Source organism: Rhodnius prolixus, unplaced genomic scaffold (genome assembly GCF_049639745.1).
Source record: "Rhodnius prolixus isolate KJV_2025 unplaced genomic scaffold, Rpr scaffold_8, whole genome shotgun sequence".
NCBI classification, from domain to species: Eukaryota; Metazoa; Arthropoda; class Insecta; order Hemiptera; family Reduviidae; genus Rhodnius; species Rhodnius prolixus.
In genome coordinates, this window is record NW_027411593.1 from 14,721,418 (window position 1) to 14,735,782 (window position 14,365).

General features: G+C 30.4%; 1 protein-coding gene across 3 annotated transcripts in view; it reads right to left on the reverse strand.

The window, feature by feature from the left end:
- LOC141451553 (protein Aster-B-like) overlaps nt 1-11,794 on the reverse strand; it is a 177,468-nt gene extending 165,674 nt beyond the window's left edge. Inside the window, exon 1 of one of the 3 annotated variants that reach the window (XM_074123029.1) lies at nt 11,677-11,794. The gene's annotated coding sequence lies outside the window, so the exon portion shown is untranslated. Of the gene's footprint in view, nt 1-11,655 lie in introns of all 3 variants that reach the window. The other 2 variants (XM_074123030.1, XM_074123022.1) reach the window with 2 other exon arrangements.
- Nucleotides 11,795-14,365: the final 2,571 nt, after the last annotated feature.

Here is a 14,365-nt window from a genome sequence, read left to right on the forward strand (position 1 = left end):
TCTCAAGAAATAACCGTTTTAAGAAATGTTTTTTTCAAATTGGTCTTTGAGTGTACTCAACGCAAATCAAAAATAAAAAGTCGCAAACATTTGAAACTTGATTTCCCAGGGGAATTTGATCCTGACAATAAGATTCTGGAGAATATCAACCGACTGGATGTGCCATCTTACATAATCAATTTTTTTTACCATTTTTGTGATTTTCTTGAAAATGGGTACTAGGTTTTTCATTAATCTTGATTTACTTGATGTTCATTTGTAGCTAAACAACTTTTATTTGTGACAGAAATTGTGACAATAACTATTCTTCCCTACTTAAAAAATAAAATTCCTGAAAAAGCTGAGAATAACTGTAAACTTGAATCTGAGGAGGTAGATAACCATTAACAAAATTTAACACACGAAATACTTACTATTATCATCGTGAAACAAAAACTAATTTTGATTCTGAAGTAGTACAATGAGGAATAACTGCTACAGGCTCATTGATGAATTATCTATACCATACAGCTTGCTTTTACAAACTAATTCTCATTGATTAACCTGTAACCTTGTGTTATTATTTAGTATAATAATAATAATAATAATGTAAAGCAAATAATCATTGCTTCTTATCAGGTCGTCCTTATTTCATTAAATACTAAAGGTCATTTCGTACGTAGATAATTTTTTAATGACTCTCACTTATAGTAAAGTGACTTCATCAAAAAATGTGAAAATTTTATTATCTTTCTGTAATTAATAATTTTTGTTTTATTTCTGATTTATTTATTTTCACAATTGCAGTATATTTTTCCAATAAGTGAAGCTGATACAACTGATACATACTATAAATACATGAGTGACATGAGAGGAGAATTGGTGAAACTCCCAAAGAAGAACAGTATTGTGCACTGCCACTTATTTCATTGAGAAGATCGAAATTGAGGCGTGGAATTTAACGTAACGGTTTCTTACAGCTTCCGAAACATAAGGGAACAAGGAGATCTCAGAGTAAGATTGAGTTAGATATAAAGTAAGGAACATTAGCGATTTGATGGAGTGTTTTTGATTGAAAAGATCCGTTTTTGTAGATATTGGAAGCCTTGGCTTAGCCCCAAAGTTCCATTCCGTAAATCCAGGCAGGTTTTAGAATCATTTAGTAAGGTAAGTCGTTTGTTGTTTAGTGAAAGTTTGTCAAGAAGTCTAGAGAGAAGTTTGAATCGTCTGTTCAATTCTTTCCGTTTTGAGTCCAGGTTAGGCGTTTGTCCATGAAGAGTCCTAGGTACTTAACCATAATCTGTTGTAGGAAGAGGAGTGAGGTTTAGGTAAACGGGTGGAAGAATAGTTCGCCTTAGGGAGAATGCAATGTAATTACATTTGCTTTTATTTATTTTTTATTACCTTTAATTTTGTTAACTGTGCCAGTAAGCGCTGATATTGCGATAGTGTCAAATTTCTCAAATCGAGTTTTGATCGAAACTATTCATTCGGTACTGAAGTCTTTTGCGACCAAAAAAAAGTTACCAAATTGTAAATGCATGTTGGAGAAAAAAACATATTTTGAATCGATTATTATTTTGTTATCTTCCATTCGGAGGTACTATTTGCATTTGAAAAAGACTTAGGCTTGAACTGGGTTGGGTTACAAATAATATTTGTACTGGATATTGTTTTACTTTAAAAGATTACTACATATTTGCTAAGTCATATATTTGTTACCAGAATTGGGCAGGATATCAAATTCAGATTGCCGATTGTATTTATTGATTTTATTTTAAAAAATTCCATGATTAAAAAAAATGACAAAAGCTTTGACAATGCTTTTTAAAGAAAGAAATCTCATCTTGTAAAGAAAAACGAATAGGTTTTCTCTTCAAAAAAAAAAAAAAAAAGTGCGTTGCCAAATTTCATTTTGAAAGTTATAGCCTTAAAATTAGACTTTTGCAATATAATTATATTGCCTCAATGTTAGAAATAGCAAGAAAAAACTTAATATTGTTTCATGGCTGCAGTCCTCATATTTTTAAGCACCATCTGCCATTGCATTTAACTATTTCCGCAACCAATGATAAATTGAACATGTGCTGGAGAATATGTTATTTGTTTCAATAATCTGCAAAAAATGTTCTGATATGAAACCACAAAACTAGATACAATAGGAGTAGATATAAACCAGAACTAGTGCGATATAAAATATCAATTTCAAACAATAACGCAAAAAAAAACTAAATATCTGATAAAATTAATGAATGCATTTGAATTAAACAACAAAACAATTATTTACCAATATGCACGTCAGTGTTGACCATCTGATTTCTCTCAACAATATCATTTTTAATTAATATAATGCACTTTCAGTTATTTCAATAACGATAGAAAATAACATTGTTTTAATACGGATCAAAAAAAAAAAAGTTTTAGTTCCTCTTGCGCCGCTTAAGAGTATCACGATCCTGCTCATTTTCTATTATCTGTTTTCATTTTGAGGTCTTCTGAGCTGAAAGTTATTTTAAAGCCTAGTAATAATGCACTTTTGCATTTATGTGGGTTAACTTTTAAAGTTGACTTTAAGGAAAATCAACAACCAACTTTAATGGGAGTTGTTTAAAGTCTTAACTAAGTTTTAAAACTTTACTTCTGAAAAGGACATCAATGGACCTTAAAAATAAAAGATTAATTCCAAAATAGTTGAATTAAATTAAAAATTTGGTGTAACGCCTTTTTCTAAACTCAATAGTTTAGCGAATCCCAAAAAACTTTCTACATTATATAAATAAGTGCCATAAAACACGTTTGCACAAAACCGGATTAAAACTGCTCTGAATCTCCTTAACAAAAACTTACAGTTTTAAAAGTTAAGTATAAGGGTTGATTAAACGCCAAAAGGTACACAAATCAGCAGTTCCCAACATTTCATTAATACTTCATTGATATAATTTAAGTAATTTTACTGCATTAACTTTTCCTTCACATTTTTTAGAATTTATTAGATGTCACAGACCCTTATGCTGGCCAGTTCATTCATAATATTATTTTGTTACAATTATGATAAAATGTATATTATATCTTCGTAATTAAACAGGTTTTTATTTTAACTCTATTCCAAATTATTCTTCTGATTTCTCTTTAATGTGCCCTTTATTCTGAGTAGTCACATATACATGCATGTTAAAGTAGAAAAAGACTAAGTTAGAGTCGGCTACTGTTTAAATTTGAATCACAGAGGATTCAAAACAATATTTCAGTCTTGAATTCGTCTTACCGAAATATTCGTGAGCACAAATAACATACAGTTAATAACAAGTAGATTATTCAACAATATTTACTCATTTCTCAATTGTAATTTAATTTAGTCCCCCTAATTTTACTTATGGTAAAATACTGGAATAATTAGCTGTCCTAAAAATATGCATATCTTTATTTTCTTTATTTTATATTACATATATATAACATTGTGGGAAGAACACCTAGATTGAGAATGTAATTGAAGAAAACTATATTATTTGCGATAAAGCCAGATAATTTATTACCTATTATTATAAACGTTTGACTACTACTAAAGTAACAATTACTTTAATCGAAGAATGAACTTAAACCAATGATTTTTATTTAAAAATAAAAATAAATAAATAAAATCATTGATGTATGTTGGTGTAAGCATTTTTTAAAAAAGTTTATGAATTTTTTAGCCTCATATTTTTTTAATATTTTTTATAACGTTTTCTTTTTCACCTGTGATTAATAGTTTGATTATTATAGATAAATAGATATTACAGTCAATCTAAGTTAAATGGTGTGCTACTTGAGTAAATATTTTGTAGACGAAAATGGCCAGCATAAGGGTCTGTGACATCTAATAAATTCTAAAAAATGTGAAGGAAAAGTTAATGCAGTAAAATTACTTAAATTATATCAATGAAGTATTAATGAAATGTTGGGAACTGCTGATTTGTGTACCTTTTGGCGTTTAATCAACCCTTATACTTAACTTTTAAAACTGTAAGTTTTTGTTAAGGAGATTTTTGTACCTTTTGGATAGATTTTCCTTTTTGTCTATTTGCAAAGTTACGTCTGCTTTACAGATTTTTTAAAATTTGGAATAAGCTATTCTATCATTATAACCTGATAAGGTGTTAAATCGGAACCGTAACTACCACTGGAGAGATCTTTTTAAAGAATGATTATAGTTGCGGTCCCCAAACCATCCTCAATAACAATTTTTTTTAGAAAGCGTTTTGAATAAAATAGGAAGGTACGTAAATAGCAAAATTAAACTGCGATTTCAGTACTTCCTTTTAAGAGGAGCAAGAAAAATAAACTGCGATTACAGTACTTCTCCCTAAAAGGCAAAGATTTTGAATCGAACGACAATTCATTGATGTAAATCGGTTCACTCATTGATAATTTTAACGATTGCAGTACTTCTCTTAGTAGGTGTAAGAGCATGATGGCACTTCACAGCCACGTAGAGGAGCTTTCATCACTTTTTCGTGCTAAATTTTATCAAAATCGGACTAAGCGTTATAGAAATATTGGTAATAATAGTTTTAGAAAGGGCCTTATTTGGGTGGGGCAAACTTCCCTCCTTATGAGGCATAGCGTCGAGACTTTTAAAGTGCAAATCTGTACAAAATTTCGATTCGAATGACACTTCATTCATGAATATCGGTTCACGTGTCGATAATTTGAAACGATTGCTATACTTCCCCTTAACAAGTGTAAGAGCAGATCGTCGCTTTATTGTTACGTAGGGGAGCCCTAACTCTATCATCCTACCAAATTCTATCAAAATCGGGTCAAGATTTACAGAGTTATTAGTAATAATAATTTTGGAGGGGGCCTTACATAAAGGGGGCTAACTCCTCTCCCATTCGATGTACAGCGTCGAGACCCCCAAAAGGCACATCTACATAAAATTCCGAATCGAATGACACCTCATTCATGAAAATCGGTTCGCGCGTTTAGGCGCTACGTTGTTTACAAAAAAGGTAACAAGAAGAAGAAGAACAACAACAACAACAACAACAAGAACAAGAACAAGAACATTTTTTGAAAAAGCCGTTTTTGCTCATTTTCGGCAACTTTTTTCTCGAAACCTATTAGATCTGGGTGGTTGCAAAAAAATTACAGTTATAAAGGAGGGTTCGGAGTAAGATTTAAAGAAAATTTGGGAATTTTATCTTTTATAGAAAAATAGCAAAAAATTGTCAAAGTTGGGTGTTTTTCAACGTTACGCTTTTTCGTGCAGTTTTTGATGGTCAACCCTTATACAACTGTCCTACCGGACAGTTTTAATAGTTACCTGCCAGCTAATTTTGAGCGTAAGATTTAGAATCAGATGCCAAGGTTTGATTTTCAAGCTGCCAAAAGCTGAAATATGAGAAGAAAAAAAAATAGAGTGTTTCCAACTGTACTTTCTACTAATGGCCAAGACTTAATGTTCCCAATTACAAGTACAGCCCATCTTAATTAAAGTAAAACGACAGGAACTGAGTTCAGTGATTTTATCCTAAAAGTATCTAATAAACTGCTAGGACTGTATCAATCTAAAAAAAAATATATATATTAAAATCAAATAAACAAACTATAGTCAGATATCATGGTGTAATTAAACTATATTATAAAAATAATTGTGCCTTTGTATTATCCAAAAATTGCCTGCTCAGTATTCTATTCAAAAAAGAACAACTTAAATGGGTACCAGGCTTTACGGAATATTTTTCAGATGAAAATGCCAGCATTAAGAGTCTGCCAAAGCTAAAAAACAAAATTCTAAACAATTTTATTGAAAATTTAAACCAAAAAAAATATTTAAATATCAATTGTTGTAAAATTTCAAATAAAATGCTTAAGCTTTTTGCGAACGTTTCTAACTAGCTGCAATTATTATCTGAAATATGAATGAAATATTGGGTACTTTCTGATTTGTATACCTTTTGTCGTTTAAGTTACATGATCCTCAAGGTTGTATAAGAGCTAAACTTTCCAAACGAGAGTTTTGTGTGGGTTGACTCAATTCTTTGACAGTTATTTCAGTTGCAAATTTTCTCGTACAAGACCAGTAAGTAAAATGAAGTTCAAGGTGAACCAAAACAACATCCAGTAATCTAAATTTTTGTTTCATTTCAGAGGAATACATTCAGTAAGTGAACCCGTTCATTAATACCGCATGACAAATTGGATTAGAGACTAAACTTAGTGTTAATCTAATTAACTGTTCTTAGCTTATTATAACACATGTGTTAACAATTTCCTGATAATTATTCCTGACTATTTTTAGTCTTAAAAATCTAAATAATTCAAGTTTATAAATAGAATGTATGTAATTCTATTGAAACTGAAAGTCATCCGCTGAGGTTAGACTCTTACTAATGTATGTATTTTGTATTTTTAAGGATACTCTATTTTAAGAATGTTCCGAGGAATCCGGCGGATTTTAGGTGATCGTCCTCAATCAGGGTTACGCAAAATAAGGCGTATGTCACCAACAATTATCTATTCAGGGTAGGAGTCAATAATATTTTTCAAGCAAAATGAATTAAAAGCTTTGTTGTTAAAACAAAATAAGAGAAATACATAATATTTAATACGATACAATTTTATAGGATGTAAAAGTTTATTCTTAATGAATAGTGTACATTGTTTCTGGAGACTGATTCATTAATCCAAAAAGATGAAAGAATACTGCCAATTTCAGTCATTATTTTTTTATATTCGCCAAGATTACGACCCAGGAATTAGGTCATCTGCAGGGCTTGTGCTATTAACAATTATAGTATTTTTTCATATTGTTACAAATAAGGTTGGTGTATCTTCTGGACAGAAGTGAGGCAACAGTATGCCCTTACAGGAAAAAGGCAGGTAGGTCCTTACAGAACAAATCAAAAAACATAAGTGAAAATGATCTTGAGGAAGTTACGTCTAGGAGACCAGGAATAGACGGCAGGTAAAATCAGGAAGATGGCTCCATTAAGAGCCTACTTTTACGTTGTAAATAAATATTATGGGCCGAAGAATGTTTAAATGAGTATTACACTTATTAATGTAAATAAAAAGTCTAAAAAATAAAGTTAATGTAACAACTTGGCAATTAATAAAGGCTATTACTCTTCTACAACGATATAAAGAAGCCAATAAAATTTAGTAAAAATTCGATGTATTAAACAAAAATCCTAAAAATTGTAAGATAAAGTGTTGTATGGTTCATACCAGAATTTATATTATTATTTTTATATTAAGATAAAATTACAGTTTAAAATATTATTTTATTATTATTATTATTACACATTATGGAAAAAAACTGTTTAAAGTTTTGGCATTTAGCTGATTGTTGCATGTTGCCTAGTATAGTAAAACTGGCTTAATATTATGACTTCAGTAAACTTAAAATCCTGCACTTTCATTTCTTTATATTTTATTATTGCAGAAGGAACGTTTACGTCAATTAAATAATGTACTAATCCATTATGTAGATTAATCCACTTGGTAAATAAAACTATTCATATTGAACTATTCAATGTGGACCTATCGCCTCATGGAACCACCTGGTATCTCATATGACCTACTAAAGTTAAAAGTAATGTATTTTTTAAATTTATTATTTTATTTTATTCATTATTATGAATCTCTAGGTAATTCTACTATAGACCTATTTTAAAAATATAACAAATAGCACAAAAAGACTAAATGTTTTGGGAGTTCTATATCTGGTTCTAGGTTATTGGATTTTAAATTCTATAATCATATAATTAAAATCTGAAATATATTGTCTTGCACCCTATATTATAACTTTGGTTATAAAAAGAAGAAGACTACATTGATTATTTGAAGCAACGATTTAATTTATTTATTTTTTATTTTCTGTAACCAGGTAAGGAGTGCTTATAAGAGGACCCGACAATAACTAAACGAATTTAAATAGCTTTACCTGAAATCTAACTTTACTGAACGGATTTGTTACACATACGAGATACTCTCAAAATGAGATCCATGTTACTCTTATTTGATATAAGTATATGTAAAATTCCATATATGTAGGTCACATCTGGTGGGTGCATAGATTTCCTCTAAAGAAAAATTTCACTACAGTTACGAGGTAAGTTCAGTACTATTTTGTAAGGTTCGAAGGCAAATTAATAAAAATATGGTCAAGCCAACTGGGTTTGTCAAAATGGAATGAAACGAAATAGTAAATCTAAACAAGATTACAAAACCTAATGAGGTAAACAAAAAATACAACGAGCAAGCATTTTATTTCATTCCTTTATTTCAAATGCATTCGTCAAAGAGTGATTTTAAAGTCAACGAGGAGCTTAATGTTTATTAAAACAGTTGCTCGGCAGCGCTAGTTATTGTTTAAAAAAACAGAATCGTGTTGGAAAACACGTTTAGTAATTTACAATCGCCTAAAACCAATCTGTCACTTAATGTCAAAGCGTTGTATCTATTATGCTAAAATCGTCTGTTGTTGGTTATTTTCTTATGTACGTAACATATCAACATCACTTAGTTACAACTCTAGTCCCGCATAATACATCATCTATATGTTAAAATTATTTTTACAGGCTAGTTTGTCTTGTAGCAAACTAAGATCTTTTTTTTTTGGAAGCTTTATCATATCAATCCCCCCCATCCCAGATTCCACTAGAAAATGTTTATATTTAACACCTTATTGCCCCCCAAATATAGATTAAGAACCAAACAGGAACGGTTCCCTGAAATTCAAACTCAACAGTCAAAGCAAAATAACATTAAGACATTAAACTGCTTAAGAAGAAATGTTACGCTGTAGAATGCATTAATGTCCTTGAAAAACAATATTAATTGCTCATTAAATAAAAAAAAAGTTCGGAAACTTATTTGCAAAAATAAAATAAAATACCAAAACTTGGCATGTTTGGAAGCGATCAAAAGCGTTTGAATTTCATCTCTTGGGGCCAGTAGTGGCCACGCGAGATTTGACCAATGTAGTCTAAAGTACTGGCTAATTATAATGAATAAAAATTTAATACAATAAATTGACGAATGTTACACAGGCAAGTAGAGCAAATAAATCGCAAGTAGAGGTTTTTTTTAAAAAAAATCAAAATCATTAATTTTGATGGAATTTCCTCAATTTTGGTTTCGAACATTGTATTTTTATGACGAACGATTACAATACACATTAGGCTGGCTACTTTTAGATGGTGTAGTTCAGAAAACGGAAAAATACAAAATCTTCATTAGTCTGGCTGAAATTTTCTTAATTTCGTTTTCGGACAATATATCTTTTTGCCAAGCGTAAATTATACTCACTAGGTCGGCCAGTTTTAGCTGTAGAGATTCAGAAAAAATGGCAAAATTCAAACTCTTTATTAGATATGCTGGAATTTCCTTAATTTCGGATTCTAATACTGTACTTTCATATTAAGTATATATTAAACACATTAGGTCAGCAGGTTTTGGATGTTGAGATTCATAAAAAAGGAAAAAATAGAAAATCTTCAATAGCTTTGCTGGAATTTCTTTAATTTTTGTTTCCAACATTGTACTTTAATGCCAAACGTATATTAAATACATTAGTTCGGTTAGTCTTTTTTTTTTTAGAATTAAGATAAAAGGGAAAAGTCCACATCCAAACCAAATTTGCGCATTGTTTGCAACCATATTGACCGCCTGCTCTCCTTCATCTCCAACAGAGTTATAGAAGAAATATAAATATCACATGGCTGAAGATATTTTCCGTCGAATAAGCAAGGAAAATTACGATTTAAGCATGGATTTCACAGCTTAAATATACAACGAAACGTTAATAATGATTGAAAATTTGTGCTTAGAAATCGCCGAATCCGTTTTGTCTTCATTCCTTCCTTGAAATTGTAAAAGCACGTGCTTTCATGGATAATCAGACCCACATTCTTATGATTGTCCAGGACTTTTGGAAAATAATTGTTCCTGAAAGCTTATTAAAATAAAAGTGAAAGTAACAACTAAGATTAAATATTTAATATTAGAGAGAAGGTAGCGTTAAATTTTGCAGATTAACTTTAGCCTCAATAAAATCATTGACATTGGCTGGTGAGCATTTTCAAAATTCATTAGAAAAAATAAAATATATAAAAACAGGATTTAATGTGAATAAAAATGATCTCCAAATAAAATAATCACGCTAAATATTTATTTTCAAATAAACAATGCTAAATCCAAATTGATACATTCTCCAAGAAGCGCCCTCAGGTACCATTAATAATATACTAATAATATCCTATGGACTATAGGATTAGACAAAAACTTGAGGATGAGACTGTCACAAAAAAAAGTGGAGATAACTGCAGTTCCTCGATAAGAAAGAACAAAATTGTTTCTGCAATTAAATGCAATCCTGCAAAGTACTAGAATAGTCACTAAATACTCACCGTCACTCAAGCATCCCTTCTCTTGACAAATGGAGAACAAGTAGGTAAGCTGTGGAACTAAGAACTGTTTAAAGATAAAGGATCTGTTTAAAGACTATTTTTTCCTTTGATGTAGTATATTTACAGGTTTAAAAGTAGTAATGATTAAATACTTAATATTAGAGAGAAATTACTATTAGATTTATATTAGTTTACTACTTTACTTTTGAAATTGTACAAGCACGTGCTTTCCTAGATAATCAGACCCACATTCTTATGATTGTCTAGGATTTCCCAAAATAATAAGCAGTAAGTAACGAAACGAAAAATAAATAAATACATACAACGTTGCTTCCCTTGTCAGGAAATAAGTCGAATGAAATAAGTACGATAAAAATTAAGTGACGAGAACTGTGATTCAATTATTAAATTTTAGTAAATAAGATTTCTTAAATAAATCTATTCTCTGTTTTAAATTAATCATAAAATGCTACAGTTCGAACTACAGCATTATTCCTAAAAATGTAACTACTGTGATGCAATTTATATTAATTAGACAAACAACGAAAATAAATAAACTGTTGCTGTGAGCGCTCATCTATAAGCTAAGATTATTAAAAATTTAGAAATTTTAAATGTTGGCAAAAAAAAAAATTAGAGACATGTAATTCAAACTCATAGACTGGACTCCAAACGAAATAATCGTTTAAAAATGCTTCCAAAAATCATTGTTGAATATTTAGACGAATTAAGGACCAAAATATCATTACCAAGATACACATAAAAAAAGAATATTGTGTGGATTTAATTTTTTTTTTAAATATACCTGTCATCAGTTCTAGTAAAAAGTAATAATTATTATTTTTTATTAAGTATTGTTTTTGTTCTCTTTACAATAACACTTTTAACTTATATCCATTTAAGAATATCTATTTATTAAAATTTATGAAAAATTAAAATGGTGTTTGTTGATTCAAAAATGTACCACTCTTAGATAGCAAACAAGTTTTTATAAATAATATAGCAGGATAAACACAGAAACTTGAGGTTTACCCACTAAGAAAATATTTTCTTTACTTGAACGTTTAGGATGTCAATGGTTAAAGCTTTTTTGAAAGAGCCTTTTTTTTTTATTAAAGTTTTTTTCTTGAATTATACATCAAAAAATGGCATTTTTGAGGCCGAGAGGAGTGTACACACTACAGCAAAATCAAAAATCTATTAGCGACTTATTTTTCAATAAAATGTACAGTACCTACCATAAGAATAGATATGGAAAAGCTTGTAAAAGAGATCTTACTTGTAGATAAGAAGTACTCACCAGGATGGAGAATTTAGCGGAGTACGCGCTAGGGCTCTTCCAGCGACATACTGAGGAGCAAGTCTCTGTAGCCGCCAGAGCGAGTCTGTCTCCACTCACAGCAGCATATTGATCGGCGGCGCCCTGGAGAGAAGTCTCTACCAGCCACCCTTGTCCAAACCATTTCCAGCATTTATCTCGTACATTGGTGTGTTTGTGTGGCCAAAGACATGCAATTTCAATTAAAAATCTGTAGCAATCTTTTACGAATAGAGACATTCAAAAACTATATGTTTCCAGCGATTTACTTTATCCATCTCTGGGGCTTTATAGATTTAGTGTTCTAATTAAGGTACTCTAAATTGAGGATTGGTTACCCACAGAGACAATCACACATTTAAATTGCTCGGCATTCTCATTCAAGGCCTCATAGAGCGCTGATTGTTGATTCAATCCAGAGATTATTTGTATTAGATAGTATCTAACTGATAATATCCAAATCTTAATGCAAAACATTATACTTTGCATTAAAATTGAGTTTTCACAGCAATTTCACAATCTGAGGTACCTCTGAATAAAAAAAAAATTGACAGATTCTGTGGAGGTTCACCATTAAAAAAAAAAAACCTGCGTCATTGAGATTCAAAGGAATCGTTGAGAACGGTGGAAGTAGCTTTTATATAGAATCCAAAGATGAGCTTACCCAAAGTTTTGTTCGAAATACATTGCTTTTAAGTTTTAAATTATACCAAAGACTGGCGCTTTTCTCAGCCTCCTGCACTTGCACAGTTCTCCACAACTTGTGATTTTGTGCTTGATATTATTGAGGGCCTTCACAAATTTAAAACTAGATCTACTCTTAAGCTCTCTTGATAGGAAATTTTGCACCACTTCCAAAAAAGTATTTCTATCAAAAAACATTTCTCTGTTAAATTAAAATTTTACAATAAGTTCCTTTATAGTGATGCATCTTTTAACATCTTCTCGTGATCTGTATTTTATGTCCACGATAAAAGTAAGTTTCATGTTTGGAGAAGTTCGTTAGGAAAAGTTTTAATGATATAAAATTGGATATTCAACTCACTTTCTTCATTCTAGTCTGGTGGGGGCTCCTGTTAAGGTTTGAAAACTTGGACTACGAACCAAGCTTGAGACCTTCTCAGGACGCGATACATCAGCATATCTTTTTGTACCTGACAAAGCCTGCACACACTATCAATTGTCAGGTATATACGGAAATCTTTCAGTTTAAATGATCGCCTACGCTATCGCTTTTATAACCTTTAAAGAGTATTATCTGCTGCTAGAATTCCGAGTTCAAAGAGGAGTATTCACGGAAATAGGGAAAAGAGAAATATTTTCACCCTTTTATTCTAAAGTTCCGTTTCAATATAATGCAGGGTTTTAAAAACTGTGAGATATAACATAAGTAAATAAACAATATAGTAAGTTTATGTAGTTCGAAATTTGAAGGAAATGTATGAAACAGAACCAAGAGAACTGTAATAGATTATCGTGAGAGTATACACATAATTTTTTTTTGTTAATAATGAATAAAGCATGCATGTCTGAAGAGTGAGTAAACTAAAAAAAAATAAAAATCAATAAAAATTAAGTACTATTGTGTAAAACTATTATTAATGTTCATAATTACTTGCAGACATCTGATTTTTACCTTTTTTACTGTCTTGTCTTTAGGTTTGGAGTCTAGCCAATATCCAGGATGCGACAACCATTTGTAAGATTAAAAATCAGTTAGCTAGATTTACAAAATCAATCGATACCAAACAGAACTTCTATTTTATATTTAAAGGCAATATAAGATATTTCAATTTAATGATTTACACACACAATCAAACATTAAGACGCATGGATTTATTTAAACTGTTAATAAAGAAGATGATTGCCACAAGTTTAGCAACGAACAAGAAGCTACATACCGAAAATCATTGCCTACATAGTTTAAAATAAAATAAAATGAATAAAAAAAACGTAATAGTGTGGCTTACCCTGGCTTGTAAGGTATATTACAAATGAAATATTTGATACGTAGAGATGAACTCTAGAGTTCATATTTCATTCAACTGTATACAGTTAAAGTCTATAATTGAGCAAAATTAGATAGAATTCTGAATGACAGAATAAGAGATGTTACAACACAAAAGTTCATTTTAAATAAAAGATTGATAAATGTTATCATCTAACATCTTTTTAAGTATTGCATCTCTAGAATTCATATTTCTCACAACAGTAGAGATAGTTGTAGTCTATAATAGAGCCAAATTAGATAGAATTTTGAATGACGGAATTCGAGATATTACAACTTAAAGTTTATGCGAAATGAAACATTGGTAATTTTTACAGTCTAATCTTCTTTTTAGTATTGCTTCTATATTGTTCATATTTTTCTCAATTGAGGAGGTAGTTGGCAATAGTCTTATTTTCTAGGTTGAAGTTTGAAATAAAAGTTCCAGAATATCGTGATACGCAATATATGAGGAAGAAATAGCAATAAACCAAGAAAGCAAATTCACTTTAGATGCTGCGATGGACCAAGATCATGAAGAAGGCATCAATCTTGAAATTGAGTCAGAATATCCAGCAAATGAGTGTACTTGCCTCTAAATCAGTAATACTGAGTTTTTCTGGCTGACCACAAAAAGGTTTTAACTGAATTAAAAGCCATGGTTGTTAAGATGATCACTTTTTT